This window comes from Rhipicephalus sanguineus, chromosome 1 (assembly GCF_013339695.2).
Source record: "Rhipicephalus sanguineus isolate Rsan-2018 chromosome 1, BIME_Rsan_1.4, whole genome shotgun sequence".
Classification (NCBI taxonomy): domain Eukaryota; kingdom Metazoa; phylum Arthropoda; class Arachnida; order Ixodida; family Ixodidae; genus Rhipicephalus; species Rhipicephalus sanguineus.
The window spans coordinates 301067800-301086956 of record NC_051176.1 but is presented as its reverse complement, the minus strand read 5'-3'; the positions used below and the strand labels follow the sequence as shown (position 1 = coordinate 301086956).

General features: G+C 46.3%; 1 protein-coding gene across 3 annotated transcripts in view; it reads left to right on the top strand.

Annotated features, from left to right (window-relative positions):
* LOC119379373 (heat shock 70 kDa protein 12A) overlaps positions 1 to 19157 on the top strand; it is a 187328-nt gene that overhangs the window by 89143 nt on the left and 79028 nt on the right. The gene's annotated exons all lie outside the window — the stretch shown is intronic.

Sequence of the window (19157 nt, the reverse complement as noted above, 5' to 3'; positions counted from 1 at the left end):
AGACTAGGCAAATCCGTGTACTACCCATCATTCCCATGGTGGCTGAACGATCGCAGCGCCAGAGTACCCTCTAGTTAATTTTAGGAAACTCTATGCAGCCGCGTATCCGTGAAAGTTCGCTTGGAAGCTCTTGAGATAGCGGCGCGCGAGCACGAAATACATGCTTGCTTCCGACGTTACTTAGGCGCCCTATAACTTTATAATTGACACGGTAGCGGTTCAAGCAATAATTATTAAGATGGCCAATTAAAATAATTAATTAATGTTTAATGATGACAAAAATACTGGATGTAAGCACGCACGACTACCGCTAACATGTACTGAGTTCAATTTTCCGGGAGCTCCTTGTTTTCTTCTTTTTTTCAGTATTAGTCCAAGTTAGCTGCAGACTCCTGTTGTATACATTCTAAGCTCCATCGTCCACATCGCCGTATATTTGCCCGGTAGCATAAACAGCGTCAGTTTTTATATCTTATCGCTCAATGGTGAAAATCTGGAATAACTTATCAACGATAAATTTGACGAAAACTTACGTAACAACGAAAGGTCGAGCCACCGCTGGAAAAAGTTTCTCCATTGCACCACCAATGTTCTGCGAATCGGCATATCCGAAAATTAGGATGTCACAAGAAATTAAGACATTTGCATTAAGAGCACGTTTTCAAGTTCACAACGGTCGGTTTCGCATTCCAGGAGTCAAGGCTCAATTTTCTCAGGCATTTCCCCAATCGTAGAGAAGTACATTTTGCTCGTCTGGGACGACCCCTCGGAGAGGTGTGCGCCTGCACGCGCAACGGCGCGTATTCAAGGTTGAGATTCTGTAACATTTTCGCGTTTCATGGAGCTTATCCATGTCCAACAGATAAAGCTATTGTGTGACTCCGTGTCGTATACTCTTACCTATCGTGTGTTATTAAACAAACAAACAAAAAAAGAGAGATGGGTTGAGGACAAGCTTCTTGGCGCGCCCGCATTGTCCAAGCGGGTCACCTCCACCGTGCTCCTTGCCGAGCTCCTTGTTCGTGCGCTGTGCATTCCGGCGCCAGGAGGAGCGCAGTGGAGCATTGATTCCAACGCTCACTCTTGGATGACCCCTGCTGTGAAGGCTCGACGCGGTAGCGCGTCGCCCTGCGTGTTGACGTAGCGATACGCTGGTTCACTGCGCTCCTTTCTTACATGCCTATACAGTTACGCTCAACTTCACCACGCTCCCCTCTTCTGGTGTTTGCGCCGCGCGCTCGGTGGCTGTTGTGCGCGCGGCGGGCACAAATGGAAATCGTCCATAGAAGTTTTGCGATGCAACTTTGTATTGTTCAGTGCAGTGAAGGCGCTTTTCTTTTGCTTAAGACTGTAACTATTAAACGCTCTACAATAATAATGTCGACACGGCAGCAAAAATAATAACTACGTGATATGCCTCCTTCCCATGTATAACCTTCTACCGGTGACCTTGGTAAACGATAGTTCTTTCATGACTGATGTGCACGCTAAATTTCTTATTTTCGCAAATCTCGTATCTCATAACAAGTCTTTTTTTTCTCTCTCTCTCTCTTTTCGTACTTCTTTAGTCGAGCAGTAATTTGAATTGAGCAGGTTGGCCACATAAGAATTTTCGGCGCTAAGGCGAGGACGACACTTACAACAAGTGTCGTGTTTTTTCTTCCATTCTGCTGGCAATTTCCCTCTAATCAATGACAACGAGTATTCTTTTCTTTTTTAATATGCTGTTGCTCACTGTAAACATAGCATCTCGGAAATTCGAGCAAAAGGTGAAATTAGTTCAACGGGACCGCAATTAAAATAACAAGCTATCAAGAAAACAGAGGACACTGTTCTTCGCGCTGTGACGTCATTTCATGGCTGGCGTCCGATCTCAGCGGAGGCGCACGACACCGGCGGCGCTGTTAGCGCGGAGTGTTCTCGCCGCACCTCGTAGATCCGACGTCACAGCGTGCCAAATGCTCGTCATTTCAATACAACCAAGCACAAGCAGACGGCCGTAGGCTTCACAACCGTTGTACATACCTCCCGCCAAATCATTCGTTCAATTCACCCGAGTGTGTGGCTCGCCATTCACATCCCCCATAAACGTGTGGTGTAAAATGAGGCAGCCGTCGGGCTTGCCTCTTCCCGTAACTTTGGCGCTTCGCACAGATCGTGACTGAAGTTCGGCAGCTATATGTTTGCCGTGCTGTCAGGGCGAAGCTTCATTTCGCGTCACCCTGTTACGTCACGGGAGGTTGCACCATTTCGCGGTGCCGTGTGCTTAATGAGGCGAAATACTTGAACCCATCATTTGACGACAGCGGTTCTTCATCGATTTGGTCATTTTGAAGAAAGCAAGACAAAACACAATGCGGCATGATTTTTATGGCGATAGCTTTCAACTTTATAATGCAAGCGTGTGCATCAAATTTTCGAGAATAAGAAGTTCACTAGTGTAGGTAATTTCTTTAAGTAGTGAATGGATTGCTTATATATTTCCTGAAAATGTTGTCAGCCTGGACACCTAATCCATCTACACGGACGCAACATGAAAAAAAAAAAAGAATGTAAAATTTAAAAAAAAGTTTAATGTAAAAAAAGAATATGCAGAAAACTAGTTGCAACAAAGTCGTCGTGGCAGGAAATGATCTTCGTTATAAGAATATTTCGTTAAATGTGAACGCTCTATACAGAACTCATAATAATACGACAGTTGCCTACTAAATGTGTGGGATCTCTTTAAATGCATTCTAAAACAAAGCAGCGCTCGATAATGGCGGTGTGACAGTGCCGGAATTCTGATGATATTAGAAAGCAGCTTGCCTCGGTTGGCGTATTACATCTCGTAACACAGTTAGTACTAAGAAGTTGGCGCCACGCCGGAGTAATTTTTGTGGGAATGTGCCTCTCGATATTAAAAAACAAACACTGTGCCATCTTGTATGGTACACCGAACAGTCTCATATGAATTTTTTTGTTTTGCGCTGTTTTCCTCCTTTACCAGGCAGTCTGGAACCACTACAGTTTCGAATAATTCGTTCTATAATGCATGCACCGCAGCGGAAACCCTAATAGAATTCATATAACGTGATATCGTTGTAATCAGAATACACTGCATGTCAGTGTTCCCCATTACAGTCGTCATGCATTCAAACGCAACGCGTAAAGGGGCCCTGCAGCACTTTCCCAAGTAATCCTCGAATGGCTTCACCAACGGAGCTCATAGCCTCACGAATCGACTTCCGCAAAAATTTTTAGAATCCGTCAAGCACGAGCGAATTTGCAGGGATTTGTCGCACGCTTGAAGCGCTTTCTCTTTCTTTTGGAACCAGCGAGCGCGCTGAAAGCTACGCAGGGGAGGGATGGCAAGGGGGCAAGAAGATACTACGCCAGTTCATCAAGTGTTCATCAGCGCGCGCCGTGAAGTTGAGCACATTCTTTTCTCTCTCTCTTTTTCTTTTCTTCAAACACGCGGCTTACTCTCAGTGTGATCGCGCGCACGGGCACGTGGCGGCATCCCGCGGCGGCCGCAGTAACTATGCAGCGCACGGTGCTCAAATGAGCCAATGGCTATGGACTTTCGGTTTATGACGCGATCATTTGGGTTTATGGCATCATTTGTCGAGAGAGGAGGGAGCGATTTCTAGCTGACTTTGAGAATTAATCGTAAATTCCAGGCAGCGTGCTGCGCTGTAATGTTTGGCTCGCGTGTTCTCGGGAGCCTCGACTACCGATCGGCAGCGTTTTCTGACCATGCTGAAAAAGTGTTGCAGGGCCCCTTCAACTAAAGTACTTTCTATCCGCTTGTTCCGAGGAAATTGTGACAGCTATACCGGCTGTCCTACGTAGGTTGTGCCAAATTTGGGAAAAGTATTCAAGTTAACACGTATCTCGGCAGAACCAAGGTAATGCTGTTCGCCGTCTCTTACAACAAGTCGGAATATTTATTTTATTTCTCTTAATTACATCATTCATGTATCTTACTTTTTCATGCTATTTCATTTGCAGTCAGAAGGCCTATAGCAGCAGAAAAATATGCATAACGAACAGAAGTGCACGGGTTATGAAACAGAATAAAACAACTATTACTCTGAGATATCATATTTTGTTGACACTTGTGACGCGCTGTCTGAACACGAAGAAAGACTCACAAAAAACACACACACACACGTAGTACGCAACACATCGCTCTCGTGTTGAGTACTACGTGCGTGTTTTTTTTTTTTTTTTCGACTTCGTGTTAAGACAGCGCGTCACAAATGTCAACTATGCACAACCGACTAGCCCCTACTCTGGCCCTTCTATCATCTATTACTGCATCTATTCTATTATTGCATCTCACGCCGGACAAACCGGCGCACGCGTTCTTGGAGCGAAACAGAGGACGAAGAGAGCGCGTGCCGGTTCATGATGATGATAGTTTTCTGTTGTCGCCACACAGCGTAACGAAAAGCTTCACAGCTACGCTGTAAAAAAGCACAATTTGGTCCCCCGCCCAAGAACTGTCGCAGTATAAAGACAGTACCGTGACGTTATCAACAGTAAATATGGTACAAAACGATACACGTGTTTCTGAAAATCAGGAATGGCATGTTTCGGGAAGGCATGTGAAGACAATGCGTGCCATTCTCTAGCGGTTTGAGGGGTAAATGAGGGTTTGAAAAGCTGAAGCATGTTCAGGTGATGGTTTGCTTTTAAATGGCGAAAAATAGAAGTGTTTCAGCATTGATAATAAACTGCCGCGAGTGAAAAAAGAAACAAGTTTGAACACGGCAATTGTGACAGGCGTTATAGATAAATTGTACTGTCTTTGTTTGAACAATTTCAGCCTATAAATGTCCTTCGTAACATACGCTTACCACACTACCCATTCCTACTCTGGACAGGGTTGTTTAAAGGTACTGTGCTCAAGTAGCTTGATATGGGATGGTGCGGTCTTTAGTTTATGCTTAAGAAATCCGTGTTTTCTAGACTCAAATATCGCAAATACAGCAAAACTGTCAATGAGATGGGTCAACGCAAAAAATATTCCAGTCCAGCTTTCTGTTGCTCCATGCGTGCTAAATAAAAGTTTATTCGTTTTTTTTTAACAGCGGAGCTTTTCAAACCGGCCGTAAAAACTTTGGTGTCCGCAGAAAACCACAGGTGGGTGTGCGCCACAGGAAGTGGGCAAGCCCCACTACCGTGCAGAGCAGGAGCGAGCGTTAAACGAAAACTCTGCTCGGCGAAGTGGAGCACGTGGAACAAGTTAATGAGAGAGAGAGAGAAAGAAATATAGAAAGAAAGAGAAAGTAGAGAGAGAGAGAGAAAGAAAGAGAGAAAAAGAGAGACAGAGAAAGAAAGCGATAGAAAGAAAGAAAAAAGGAAAAGAAATGAAGGGAATAAAGACAATATAAGAAGACAGAAAGACAGAAAAAGACACGGAAAGAGAGATAAATAAAGAGAAACAAAGAAAGAGAGAGAAAGAAATAAAGAGAGAAAGAGCGAGAAATGGAAAGAAATAAATAGAGATGAAATAAGTAGGCAGCAACAGTTCGCCGGTTCCGTTGCAGCGGTAGGCCGATAAGTTGGCGGTGGTTTCTTGGCCCGCGTCAGCCAGCTGTCGCGCGTGACGGTGCAAATTGTAGCGAGCGCGGGCCAAGAAACCACCGTTAACTTATCGGCCTACGCTGCAACGGAACCGGCGAGTCGCGGCCGCAGCTGATTTTGTTCCCTCAAACCACGGCTGAGAGCAGCACGTTCGCTGCGCGCGAATGCGCTAGTCACGTGGTTGTTTTTATATTTCGCGGGCTTTCTTTGCAGCTTGGAAAAATGGTATACGTGAGATTTTCTTTATCGCAAATAATGCAATGGGGGTTTCTGAAGACGCTCTCGAACTTCGCAAGTCGCATTTCTTGCCTAAAGTCAATATTTAGCAATTTAGTTAAATAATCCTAATTAACAGATTAATTAATTACAAAACAAAAAATATCTGTAGTGCGCAAGGCGGCTGTCAGCAATTTGCAACTGATTTCACTCGCCTGCCTCTAATATTGTATTTTTTAACCCTTGGGTAAGTATAGCTTAAATTGAGGACGACGCAGCGAGCGATGGAAAGGAAAATGATAGGTGTAACCTTAAGAGACAGGAAGAGAGCAGAGTGGGTCAGGGAACAAACGGGGGTTAAGGACATCATAGTTGAAATCAAGAAGAAGAAATAGATATGGGCCGGGCGCGTAGCACGTCGGCAGGATAACCTGTGGGCATTAACGGTAACTGACTAGATTCCAAGAGATGGCAAACGCGTGAGGGGGAGACAGAAAATTAGGTGGGTAGATGAGATTAAGAAGTTTGTAGGTATTACGTGGCAGCAGAAAGCACAGGACCGGGTTGAATGGCGGAACATGGGAGAGGCCTTTGCCCTGCAGTGGGTGTAGACAGGCTGATGATGATGATGATGATGATGAAGTATAGCTGGGACACCCTGTAAATACTCAGTCGCGGTTTATTTTTTTATCGCTGCAGAGCACAAGTTAGATAGAGGTGCTGTAATACAGAGATAATAATGTGCGTGCGTTAGCACGTCTTTTTTTTTTTCCGGCTGGCACTTATGTGTGGTGTATTTTTCTGCTATTTACTCAGTAAATACAGAACTTTACTGAAAGAAAGTTGTACCCTATAGCTCCCACACCTTGAACATTACACCTTTTTCTTTCTGCTCATGATGCTAACAAACTCAATTAGGTTGTTGGTTTTTTCACCCACAATGGGGCTCGAAAATTCTCTGCCCTGCAACTTTCGTTACTTACAATTAAAACACTTATTAGTTATCACTGGCGAACACCTCAATAGCATCCAAATTGCTTCATTTCTTGCATCGTTCTTCTTTTTGCATGTGTACTTTCTTTCCACGACTATTGGTCCAATTATTTGCTTGTATTTTTTGTTGTTTTACTAGTATTGTGTAACGTTTCACACACATGATATGGTCTTAAAGGGGTCATGAAGCACCCCTTGGGCTGATTGAAAAAACACATCCTGCGGAAAGCTGACACGGCTATGAACTGCTCTGCCAAATATTACAGTCGTGCGCGCCGCGTAATGGCCACAAGCGGAGCGCGAAGTTGCCGTTTCCCCAGGCACCCTCTTTTCAAACAGAGGCCGGTTCTCACTCTCGTCGGTGGGCGGGGCGTCTGTCCGCTGTACGTCGCAAGAGACATAGCATGCTTATTGGCCGATAGCCGACGTAAATCGAGAGCGGCGTTCGGATCAGATGCGCTTCTTGCCGCGGGGTGCCGCCACTTGCCGGCGCCGCACTCCTCAGTACACGGTAGCCGCACTCGCGCAAGCGAATCACAGCGGGAGAGCGATCGCGTTTCATGACGCGCGCTGGCGTAACTTCTTTCCCCCATGCCATCCCTCCCTGTCTAGCTTCCAGTGCGCTCGCCGGCACGAGAAAAGAGAGAAAGCGCTGGGAGCGTGCGCCAAACCCCCGTAACTCCGCTGATTCTTGACGGATTCGGGAAATTTTTGCGGCAATCGATTCGGGAGGCAGTACACTCCGATACTGAGGCCATTAGATCATTACTTAGAAAAGTGGTTCATGACCCCTTTAAGTTGTGGCTGCAGTATAATAAGTAAATAAATTTGGCTTCTTTAATTTGTTCCATGCATATAGAGCTGTATTTTTAAAGATAGATTTCATCCGTCGAAGAAATGGACAGCAGGAAGTACACGTTTTTCAATCCCTCTGTATTATGATCCTGCTAAATCTTACTTAACCTGGGTGCTAATCTTAAGTTTAATGTACTACAGCTAGCCAAAAAGAAATGGCCCTTGCCGGAACAGCTTCCATTTAGGTTTTGTCTAATGCGCTGCAGCATTGCATAGGTTTGCTGACACAGCTAGGCGCCGCTTCGCGCTTGTCTCGAAACGATTCGAACACGTGTGGCACGGGGCTTGCATGCAGTGCACACAATTTCAAGAACTCATATTTTTGAGAAGATGCGCGATTATACTTTGTGCACGTCTTCCTTGAGGCCCCCGGTCAGCACTCTGCTAGTATGTTATCCTCGGAGTTGAACTCTCTCACTTGAGACCATCGATTTATTTTGCGCAATACACCACAGTTGCGTCCTTGAGTCGCTTACGATTACACTGCCGTTGCTTGCGTGATGCCTTGGGCGGCAGAGATGAGCAGTCTTCTGAGCAGCCACCACAAAGCGATCCATTCCTTCGAGCGATCGAGGTCACGCGCCAGCCGCCATCTTTTCCCCTTCGTGTTAACTAGCAGTTGGGCCGATTTTTCTTCTTCTCGGGCTATCGAAAGCGGGGCTCGTGTGATCGGTCGCCTTCCACGGCGCCGCCTGCTCAAAGCGAGTATCGCAGCGGAGCGCCGTCACGCAGCCCCAATTGGGCCGGACGACGAGAACGAACGCTCTTCGCTTTCGGCGGCACTCGTGACTGCGCGATCCTTTCCCACGCTCTCGTGTCTGGTCCAGCCGAATCACGAAATATGCTGATCACTCGGGGCGCCGCCATGCGCCGACCCGTCGCAGCATCGCAGGCGCGCCCGGACGCTCATCGGTCCGGAGAAAAACGGCGCCGAAGCAGTGCGTGCCCCGAGTGGCAAAAGAGTGCGCAGTACCTTGGAGGCCGCGCACGTCTGGCGCGTGCTCGCAAAGGGCGGACAGCCGAAACGGCCGCGTGGCCAGTTTCTGGCGCCCATTTGGACTCGCTTCCGAGAGCAACTGTCGTTCATGCCCCGTAGCTCGACGGCGTCGCTGAAACCGTGGCTTCGTGGCGGAAGACGAAAGTGCCTGCCATCCCTCGCGCAAAATCACGTCTTACCGCTGTGTGCTAGCCCTTCCTCGCTATTGGTTACCGCCATGTTTTTTTTTTTTTTTTAATCCGAACGCGTTTGTTACAGGAGGCGAAAATGTTTTGCCTTGTTTCCCCTTCTTTTTCCATATATCGCTGATTGTCGACTACATAATTACGGTACGATGTATGGCAGCTAAGAAACTAATTACCTTTTAATCTAACCAGTTCGAGAAGTGCGCCAATTAAGTGCTGCACCGCTGCTTCGGACGTGAAGCTTGAGGTGTCACGGAGAAAAAAAGATGGTGGTCACATGGTACAATAAACTACTCACGTGTGTGCCAGTCAGTTCGGTTCAGTGGTTGGTCTCACAATGAACCACCCTGACGCCGAATGCTCGCTGCACGCTACTGACCCTTCCATTCTACACGCTAATAAACGTGCGCCCTTTGAGGCTTATCTTGAATAAAGTAGGTGCAGCGCGACAAGAGTAGAACAATAGCGACAGGAAAGAGTGCTGACTTTCAACTGAATTTATTGAAGGTACTTCGGCCACTTTTATACAAGGCACTGTACAAAGATAGGTGCGCATGGGCGACAAAGTGTTGGTGTGCTGATTGTGCTGATGCATCGATCTGCAGCCTTCCAGATAAAAAAGGCGTCTATAATCTCTCTTTCTTTCTTCGTTTTCGCTTTCTTCAAAAACCTTGTCTCGTGGAATAGAATATTGCATTTGCATTCCTATAATATCTGGGGTTTAACGTCCCAAAACCACGATATGATTATGAGAGACGCCGTAGTGGAGGGCTCCGGAAATTTTGACCATCTGGTGTTCTTTAACGTGCACCTAAATCTAAGTACACGGGCCTCTACCATTTCGCCTCCATCGAAATGCATTTGCATTCCTTGCAATGCATAGCCATGTGGCTACCATATTCATTTTTTTACGTTGTATGCATGCTGTCTCGGTCGGTCATTAAAACATTGCCATGTTTGTCCTATATATATCTTTCCACAGCTCAACGGTATTTCGTATACGGCATCTGATTGGCAATCAGTAAACCTTTGCTCGTGACGAATGTTGCACAGTCGACTAATCTTGTTGCTGTTTTAGGACACTTTTGAAAGCTTGCAAGGGGCGGAAAACAACAAATTGATATCGTATCTAGTCGCTATTCTCTTTAAACTGTGAGGCAACTTGTGTACGTACGGTATAACATGCAATGGTCTTTGATCATTTTCTTTCCCTTTTGGTCCTGTGTTTTTTTGTTTTTTCTTGCACTTTACTTTCTGCAGGAGGGTTTCGCAAACGGGTACGATGACGCTGCTGGGATAGCCAGCAGCTTTTAGTCTTTCAATCTGGTTAGCAGGGGCGTAGCTAGGGGGGGTGTTGGGGGGGGGGGTTCAAACCCCCCCGAAATTTTTCAGTTTTGCTGGCGTATATATACACGCGCACATACAAACGCACGCACGGACATACATAAAGTATGGTTGAACCCCCCCCGAAAAAAATTTCTGGCTACGCCCCTGCTGGTCAGTTAGACTGACCTCCGCCTTGTGCTCACATGATACGCGTGGTGGCAATTCCTCTTTTGATTAACTTTGAATGGCCGCTATCAAAAGGAAGGACATTCTTAGCGCCCCTAGGCTGATAGCACCAGCAAATATGTCCATTATCAGAGAAAGGAAGGTTAATGTCTAAATACTGAATGCACTTGTCTTTTGGCAATTCAGACGCGAATTTGAGCCCACAGGAGTGATTTGTGAAGACGTTGAGCACGTCCTCAACCTTGTCATTGAAACACAAGTGCCCTCCTTCCTCAACAAACGCAAGGTAAACGTCGACATAACGGTATACTCGACAGACAGGCATACATGCAAGCATAGGCGTGCGCAGGGTTCCCCATCTGGGGGGGCAAAGGTTCATCGCAGCGCCCCCCCCCCCCACCCTACTAAGTCAATGTATGGGGCAGATTTTGTGCCCCCTCCCCTCTTATGTGACTAGAAGGGTCAATGTACGGGGCAGATTTTGCGCCCCCCATCTTAGATGATTAGGGGGGGGGGGCTGCCCCCCCCTGTGCGCACGCCTATGCATGCAAGGCTCGCAGAAATTCGTTTATCAATCGCAGATAAAAAGATGTCACAAAGGAGTGGAGCGAATGATGAACCTATACATATGCCAGTGCGTTGAGTTAAAAATTGCCCATCGTAGTTGATGGTAGTCGATCAGAGATAAAATTCTAAGAGTGTGATAAAATTGTCAGTGTTCATGCCCACACTGTTCTAAAAATGCGGCTGCTGTTCTTCAAAACATTTACGCACGGCAGAAAGAAGGCCATCACATGGAGCATCACATGAAGGAACCAAAGGAATGCGTACCCTGCGCACAAAATCGCAGGCGCTGTTTCGCCAGGCTGACGCTTTGCAATATGTACTCCTCAAGTCATGCCTACACAATGTCATGTAGAAACAGAGTGTTGCCATGTGTGTCTATTGAATTAGCGTCCATCAACTCATAACAATTGTACAGTGCGTTAACCAAATAATCAAACAAATAAAATAATTTAGAACTTGCTAGCGTTAGCATGATGACCGAGTCTGACCGGTTCGTGTTGACGCTAGCTGCCGTTCCCATGCATATGAATTGTGCAAAATAAATCAATCATTGTTGTCATAAAAACTTGGAAGTTTATCTGCGTGTACACAGTTAATTATATACGTATACTGCATGCTCAGAATAAATTGCAGCTAGTAATTGGAGCTGCCTAAGGCGAGGGGGAAGAGCATGGTTTTGTCCCCTCTGAACGATTTCAGGGAAGAGGCTGCCAAGAGCACTGCTCTGACGAATCCGCGCCCACAGCAATGCTCTCGACAGCAGACGGCTCGCACGGTGCAGACGGCAATCCGCCTTCCTCACGGCGCATGCGCCCTTCCCCTGGCGGGAAAGTCGCGAAACGCTGTCGTAAGGTCTCCGATCTCGGAGGCTTTTGTTATGGCGAGCCTGGTTATCCCGGATCACCCCCCCCCCCACTCCTTACCAAAACAACGAAGGGCTGCAAAGGAAACTGAAAAATTTGCAAAGGGGCGAAGCATGTAGGGAAAGGTGTTTCAGCTCCACTAACGTGAAACCTGTGGAGGGGCGAAGCATGCAGTGTGCACCGGTGTTTCCCACAGCAAAATCACTGCTAATGGGCAATGAGAGACAGGAGAAAGATTAGACACAGAGATCCGCAGTCCGCTTTTAGTTAACGTGCACACGCTGCGAATCTTTATTGTTCAACGACACACAAGAGAGATCTCCCAGCGGCACTACATTGCAGGTCAAGATCCAGTGCCTATATGTACGGGGTGGCCGGTGAACGGTTGTGCAGCGCGAGCAGTCGGTTTTTTCAAGAAACTCGCTAGCAGACGCTGTCTGCGTCGGCGTTGTCTCTCGCGGGCGAGGGCGCGTTCTCGTTCCTTGCGAGCTGGTAGTGCAGCGTTCATCGCTGAAAGAGCGTCTTCATAGTCAACGCGCGCCGTTCGCTCTCTCTCGCCACACGGTGAGCGCTGAGGCGGTGGCGCCCTCTCTTGTGCTCAAGCAAATAGACAGGACACGAGGATGCAAGCAAGCAAATGGGTCACGACGATGCACGCGGCGACAGCAGACGACGATGCACCGCCGACAAGCCGACATTAAGGTGCTGCGCCCCTAAAAGGCGGATTTGGGCACGTGCTTCCGTGGTTCGTGTGCTTTTGCTCACGGGTGCACATGTTCGGAAGCACTGGGTGACTTCGTATCATATCTACATAGAAGAAGGGCCGAATTCACAAAGCGAGTTCAAAGTGCGCAGAGGACGGAACACAAGACAAGGCGGCCGCAGCGTTCTACTTCTTCTACATCTCTTCTACTTGTTCTTTTCTATTCATGTTGCGTCCTATGCGCAGTTTTTAACTCAATTTCAATGTCGTACCAACTATAGCCAACCCACGCACTTTACTCTAATTAACAAAGTTCTTCGTTCCAAAGTGCTGCATTCAATACTAGCCGGCTGCTTTCGTATATATGGTGCTGCGTTCGCTCGTTAATTATGCGAATAATCTAATTGTTTTCGTTCGTCTTAGCGTTATTGTGTAACAGAAGCATATGTCGAGCGTCGACTACTACTCTCCAAGCAGGACAGATGAAAAACTATTTAACGGTTCTTCGTTTAGCGATTTCTGTCGGAGAAGTCACCGACGAAATCAAGGGCCTGAATCAGCCAAAGATTACTTATTCACTCACCTATTTTGATTTGACGGAAAACAGGCGGGTGTGAAGCTATTCTTACCAGTGGTCTCCCATCAGGTTTTCTTATCTGTTTTTAAGTCCCACATTCTCAGACGTTTACGAAGCCACTTGGGTCTCATTACTCTTAACTCGAGAAAGTGTGACGTGAACATGTGCGGCGAAGCAAGGAAGACGGCACTCGTGCGCCAACAATGGCCCAGAGGTCAAGGTCGGCTCTCGAGCACCGAGAGTGGAGCGCCCCGTGCGAACCCGTGTCGCGTCGCGCCGCGAGCAAGCGTTTCCCAGCGCCCTTGCCACACACATCGTCGTCCCGCTCATCGCCGCCGTGCTTGACTCGCGCACAAAACAATGGGTCATTCCGCGAGTGTTTGTCCAGCTCGAACAATGGACGTCTCCCAGAAAGCTTGCTCGGCCCTGACAGTGGCCGAATGTGCGTTTTGGCTCCTTTCAGCCGCTTGCCACCGTTCATCGGGCGTTTTTTTTTTCACTGCCACCAAGCGTTGCACAACGGGCCCAGAAATTCGCGCAGTAAACTCCTGACGACTTTCTCAAGTTTTAATTTTTTAAACGAAGCGGTACGCAACGCTAAATTCTTTTTCATAGCTTTCAGGCTTACGGCTAATGCCTAGAGTGAATAAATTGCATAATAATAATTTATGAAACTTTTAAGTGCAAAAACAGCGATATGATTATGAGGCACGCAGAAGTGGAGGGCACTGGAAATTTCAACCATGTAGGGTTCTTTAACGTGCTTTAACGGGTGTTCTTTGCATTTGACACACATCGAAATGCGACCGCCACGGCAGGAATGGAACCCGCGACTTTCGGGTCAGCGGCCGAGCACCGCAACCACACCTCGGCGGCAGTAAATGCATTGCAGCATATGAGAATGCACATTATATTGACAGAGGCCTTCAGATTTTTTTTCTCGGTTAGCTTCTATGTTCGATGAAGTCACCTGTATCAATTACCGAAGCTTTCAGAAACACACTGCTTTCAGCTACAGCGAGGAACTTATAGTAACTCTATTTATTTATTTATTTATTTATTTATTTATTTATTTATTTATTTATTTATTTATTTATTTATTAACGCTGTCGCGTTAATGAGCTCTTTAAGCAGAAATCCCAGTGTCGGCGTCATTGATTGTGAGCCAAAAATCAGCGTTGACCGTGCCCGAAAAATCGAGAAAGATGCAAATAAAACAAAATAACAAAAATCTTCGGTTCCAGTGAGAATCTAACCCAGGCCGTGTGCGTGGCAAGCAGGTGTTTTACCACAGAGCCGCGCGATTGCTGCAAACTGCTTCTGAACAAAACAAAACAAAACAAAAAAACACTATACGATTGTCCTGTAGTGGAAGGAGTCTCCTTAACGCATGTAATATTGCGTGACAGAAGCGTACAATCGCGCCAGGCGTCAAAACATGTGAATTGCGCAACGAGTGGGTGTTTTAAAGGCCCACCCATTACAAAGCGCTCAGACATATTTAATCATCAGCAGCAGCAAAAGCTTCAACAAAATGAGCAGCTGCGTAGGTTCGCGTGTTGCCTTACGGACGCCTAGTGGGCCCTTCGCTGATTCGCAAAAGGAAGAATTATGGCGTAGTGGGCACAACTGCACTCTGCCATCGGTCGTGTACGCTATATCTTTATTTTATTAAGAAGCTAAAGGACTTGTACAATGCTAGTCCATAAGTTCAGTCATTTTGGTAACTGTTAAAGGGCCCCTCACCAGGTTTAAGAATTTTGAGCTGACGAGCGCAATGCATACATTGGGCGTTCACGATCACGTCTGCCAAAATTTGCAACGCTACGCGCCGCGGAAATGGGTCAAATTTCAAGCTGAACGCTGCTTGCCCTTCTTCTCGCGGACGCGTGCCCAGAGAATGAGGGGATGACGTACACGATAGAATGGCCCCACGCAGACGGCTGTGCTCTGACGTCGCCAACAGTAGCACGTGACACTGCGACAATTATTTGACACGACATGTGTAGTTTGTGTAATTTGTTGCTTGAATAGATGCATAAAACTTCAGAGAAATAATGAGACACACAAAGGGAATGTGCGCGTCTTTTCGATTTTTTCCCGTGAATTGCAGCGACATGCGGGGCAAATGTGCCTCCGTTTTGGATGCGTTTGTGGTCCCGCTAACCGCGGGACCACGAACTATTCATTACGCTCTATTCACGAACTATTCATTACGCTCAAGCTTCTGCTTTCACAGGAGTTAGTGAAAGTGTGGTTCACCACCTTCATATTGACATTGCCAGCCGTTTTTGAATATAAAAAGCAGGCAGAATAAGTTTTCCGGACGCTGGTTGTCACGTGAGGTCCCTTTACCGCCCCGCGAGCCAGGCGCTCGTGGCCTCCGCGATTAGCTCCGGCAAGGCGTTGCCGGAGCTAATCGCGGAGGCCACGAGGCGCTCTTCGTACTTCTCCAACTCGTCAGCAGGTGCCGCAAGGTCCTCAGGTAACAACGTTCATGCTGCCGCTCATGAGCATCGGATCATACTTCAAGCGAAGGCGGCGCCACTGTTCTGCTCAGTACAAACGAAAGCATATCTGCACGTTTTAAGTTAGAAAATATTATCATAAAAAAGTGTACTGCTTTTTTAACGCTAATATAGAAACGCCAAAAGTAATTTTCAGTGAAGAAATAAAAATATAAATCCGCGTTTAACGAGAAGAACAGGGTTCTTTCTATACAATACAATACACGATCATTCCATTAGTGGGGTTATCTCAGTTCGTATACTGAGCGGTTGTCTACGACAATGAATTTTTAAGGCTATCTTAGGGGTGAATATATGACGCCCATTTTGGGACTTCTGTTAAGCAGACATGGCATCAGTATTGCAAGGCTTCGATTTCGCATCTTCAACATGTGCCCAAACATGCATAACAAAGATAATTAGTGGGTATTTTCTATTCCCATACTTGACATTTGCGATTTCTCGTTCAGGTAATTTGCCACAAAAGCGTAATCGTTAATAATGCTCCCACAAAATCCGCTCAACCATTTAATAAGAGACAAACTGAGAAACAGCACGCGTATACGTGCAGCACGTCCGTAATTACTGCGGAAAATTGCAGATTTTATATTAATTTGGATGATGTTGGATTTTTTATGATCAACATTCACAAAGTACATGCGCAACAACGTATAAGCTAGTGGCTATGTTCGAAGAGGTTGTACTTAAGATTTTGTGTATTCACTGAATGTTCCTTTATTGCACTCTATCGAATACGTATACTTTTGTTAGTACGGTATGTAAGAGACGTTGGTGTCTTCAATGAAACCGGCTGCCCCTCTTGGCATTAAAAAATACCTGATGGCGCAATAAAGAATGAAAAGGTTAGATTTCAAGAGTTGGTTTTCCATAGCACAACACTGCCAAGCGCGCACAAAGGACAGAGGGAGGTGATGCGCTTGTGTTGTCATCACCCTCCCCCCCCACTGTGATTGTTGGTGCGCGCTTGACCGTGTTGTGCTATGTGAAGGATTGGAAATCAGAGAATATTCAGACGTCACAAATAATCGCTCATTTCCTCACGCGAGTACAGCAAGGGGAGTAAACAAACACGGTTAGATATGTATTTAGAAAATGCTCAAAAATGTGGCAACCTACAACATCCTCCTCCTCTGTAAACACGCAGATAACTTTTGCCAATCGACCAAGTATACACACGCAGAGAAGTGGTATATCGCATATCGTGATAATCCGTGCGTGTTTTTTACCCCGCATTGACTACACTGTGCTTGAGCGTTTTATAGCTAGAGAATATGAATTTTGCACTTGTAACATGTGTCGCGACCTCTGAACCATGCTCCCGGAAACACATGAACGCTACTGTAAAGCTTTGTTCTTCCCATGGTGTTTCTCTTCTTTATTACACTATCGGAGCAGAGCAGTATACCCCGCGCCCTCGCAAGCCGCGAATACATACGCTTAATTTGAAAAATTAATGCAGGCGGTACACATAGGTGAAGAGACGATTTGCTATTAGTAAAAAGGAGATATTAAAGGGACACTAAAGAGAACCAATAAATTGGTTTAGATTGATAAAGTGTGCTCGGAGAACTCTTGTGCAGTTTATTTCACCACCATAGGTATATTATTAGAGGAGAAAACCAAGTTCAAAGTTTCATTTTTAAATTTCGCGCCGAACTTTGTAATTCGTGACGTAAAAGATCTCAAAAAGCATTTAACGTATTTTGGCGCCACTGGCTCGACGAAATTTCCACAAACTCGTTATGTCAAGTCTCTGGCCCCCTCAGAGGACAATGTACTTCGATTTAACTGATTAGGAACTACGTAGGCCCAAGCAGGCGCCGTCAAAAATATGTGACGTCACGGCAAATGGTGCGGGAATTCCAAGGTGGCGTCGCCACCTGTATTTTGTTTTTGCGCGTTTTCTCGCTCATTAAGCGTCTTCTCGCAGCAAGTGTGGTGTTTTTGGTATCGTGGAAGACTACTCTACCAATGCGAGAAAAATCGTTTTGCTCTTTAGTGTCCCTTTAAGGTCTTTGAGAGAGAAAACAACTCCTTGTTAGGGGGAAAGTTTGCTAAGCTTTTCGATTGCCAAGTGATCATTTGCTAAACAAACGTTGCTGGGCTAGTTTGTTCATAATCTTCAAAATTGAATAGCGCGAAATCGAACAGGATTTCGAAGGAACACAGATGCACAGGACAGGCGCCTGTCATGCGCATCTGTGTTCTTTCGTATAGTCCTCTTCGATTTCGCGCTATCCAATTTTGAAGATGGTCGTTTGCTATCGGGCGGCCGCCTTTAGTAATGATATGTCCGACACCCCGATTGGCTGGTATCCGTTCCTGCGAAAACTTAGAGTGTAAGACTTTTTTTTTTTTTCCGAAGACGAGCCCAGTTGCTTATGTCCAAGAATTCTGGAATAGCGGTAACGTTATTATTCAAAACGTCGGTGTCAACTGCTGCCGAACAGGCATAGTGGAATGATTCTGTTCAAATCTTTCTTTCCTTTTCGCCCTCAGTCGGTAAGCTGAACGGCGCTCCTTTTGCATGGAATGAGCATGTCTATGAATAGTACGAACAGTCCTTGTATTATAGCCGCCCCGTACGCAAGGCGTCCTTGAGAACAAGAAAAAAGAGAAACATTCCTATGTGTAGCTGTCATTTCAGCGTGGTGGCCATGCTTTTCGCGTAGGCGCGGCCTCCTTCCCCTTTTGTGACAGCATCAGCAGGAAATCGAAGTGAGCCAATTACAGCAAGGAGACAATCGGTTGCCTAGTCCCGCAACATTTGCTGCCGTGACGAAGTTCCTTTTGTCGAAACGTTGGCTCCAGTGACATTTCCTGTCCAACAATTTCTTATCATTTCTAGCCCCACTATGCAAGATAAAAAAGTTCAACTTGAAATTGACGTCACTGGCGTTCCATAGAAGTGTTCGAGACAGTACATGCTTTCAAATGTGAGCCCTCGAATGAGTGTTCTCTACAAAAAGAAAATCGGCTATAATAGTAGTCCCGTCCATCCTCCCTCCCTCAACTCTTGAACACATCACCGGGGTAGCGAAAGAAATAAGGAGAGACGAAGAAATGTGCACAGGATGGGCGCAAACTTCCCACTGTATTTCAGAACGCCAATGTGAGCCCATATTCATACACATCGGATCATGTGCCACGCAAGCTTTTGATAAAGATTTAAACGTCTCCGATATCTGTGCCACGCACCCCCATAGGAAGCCTTATATATCAACTGATTCGCGCCACTAGCATGCGCAGATACCTAGACACAGTGATCGCGTTGGCTGAAAAAGTCCCTTTTGCTAAAGCTAAGGAGAGCACAGTCCAAAACCTAAGCTCATACGAGGCACTCATTAAACTAATTTGATGTTCTCGGTCGATTGCACTGTTACGTAGCCGCATTTTGACGGAGTCGAAATGCTAGAGGCCCATGTACCATGCGATGTCAGTGCACGTTAAAGAATCGCAGATGGTCGAAATAATCCGTCCGCTACAACGTCTCTCGTAGGCCGAGTCGATTCGGGACGTCAATCCCCACAAAGGAACCAACCATTGTTGTTACTTCGTATTGTTCTCCTTCGGTCGCCTAGACATTA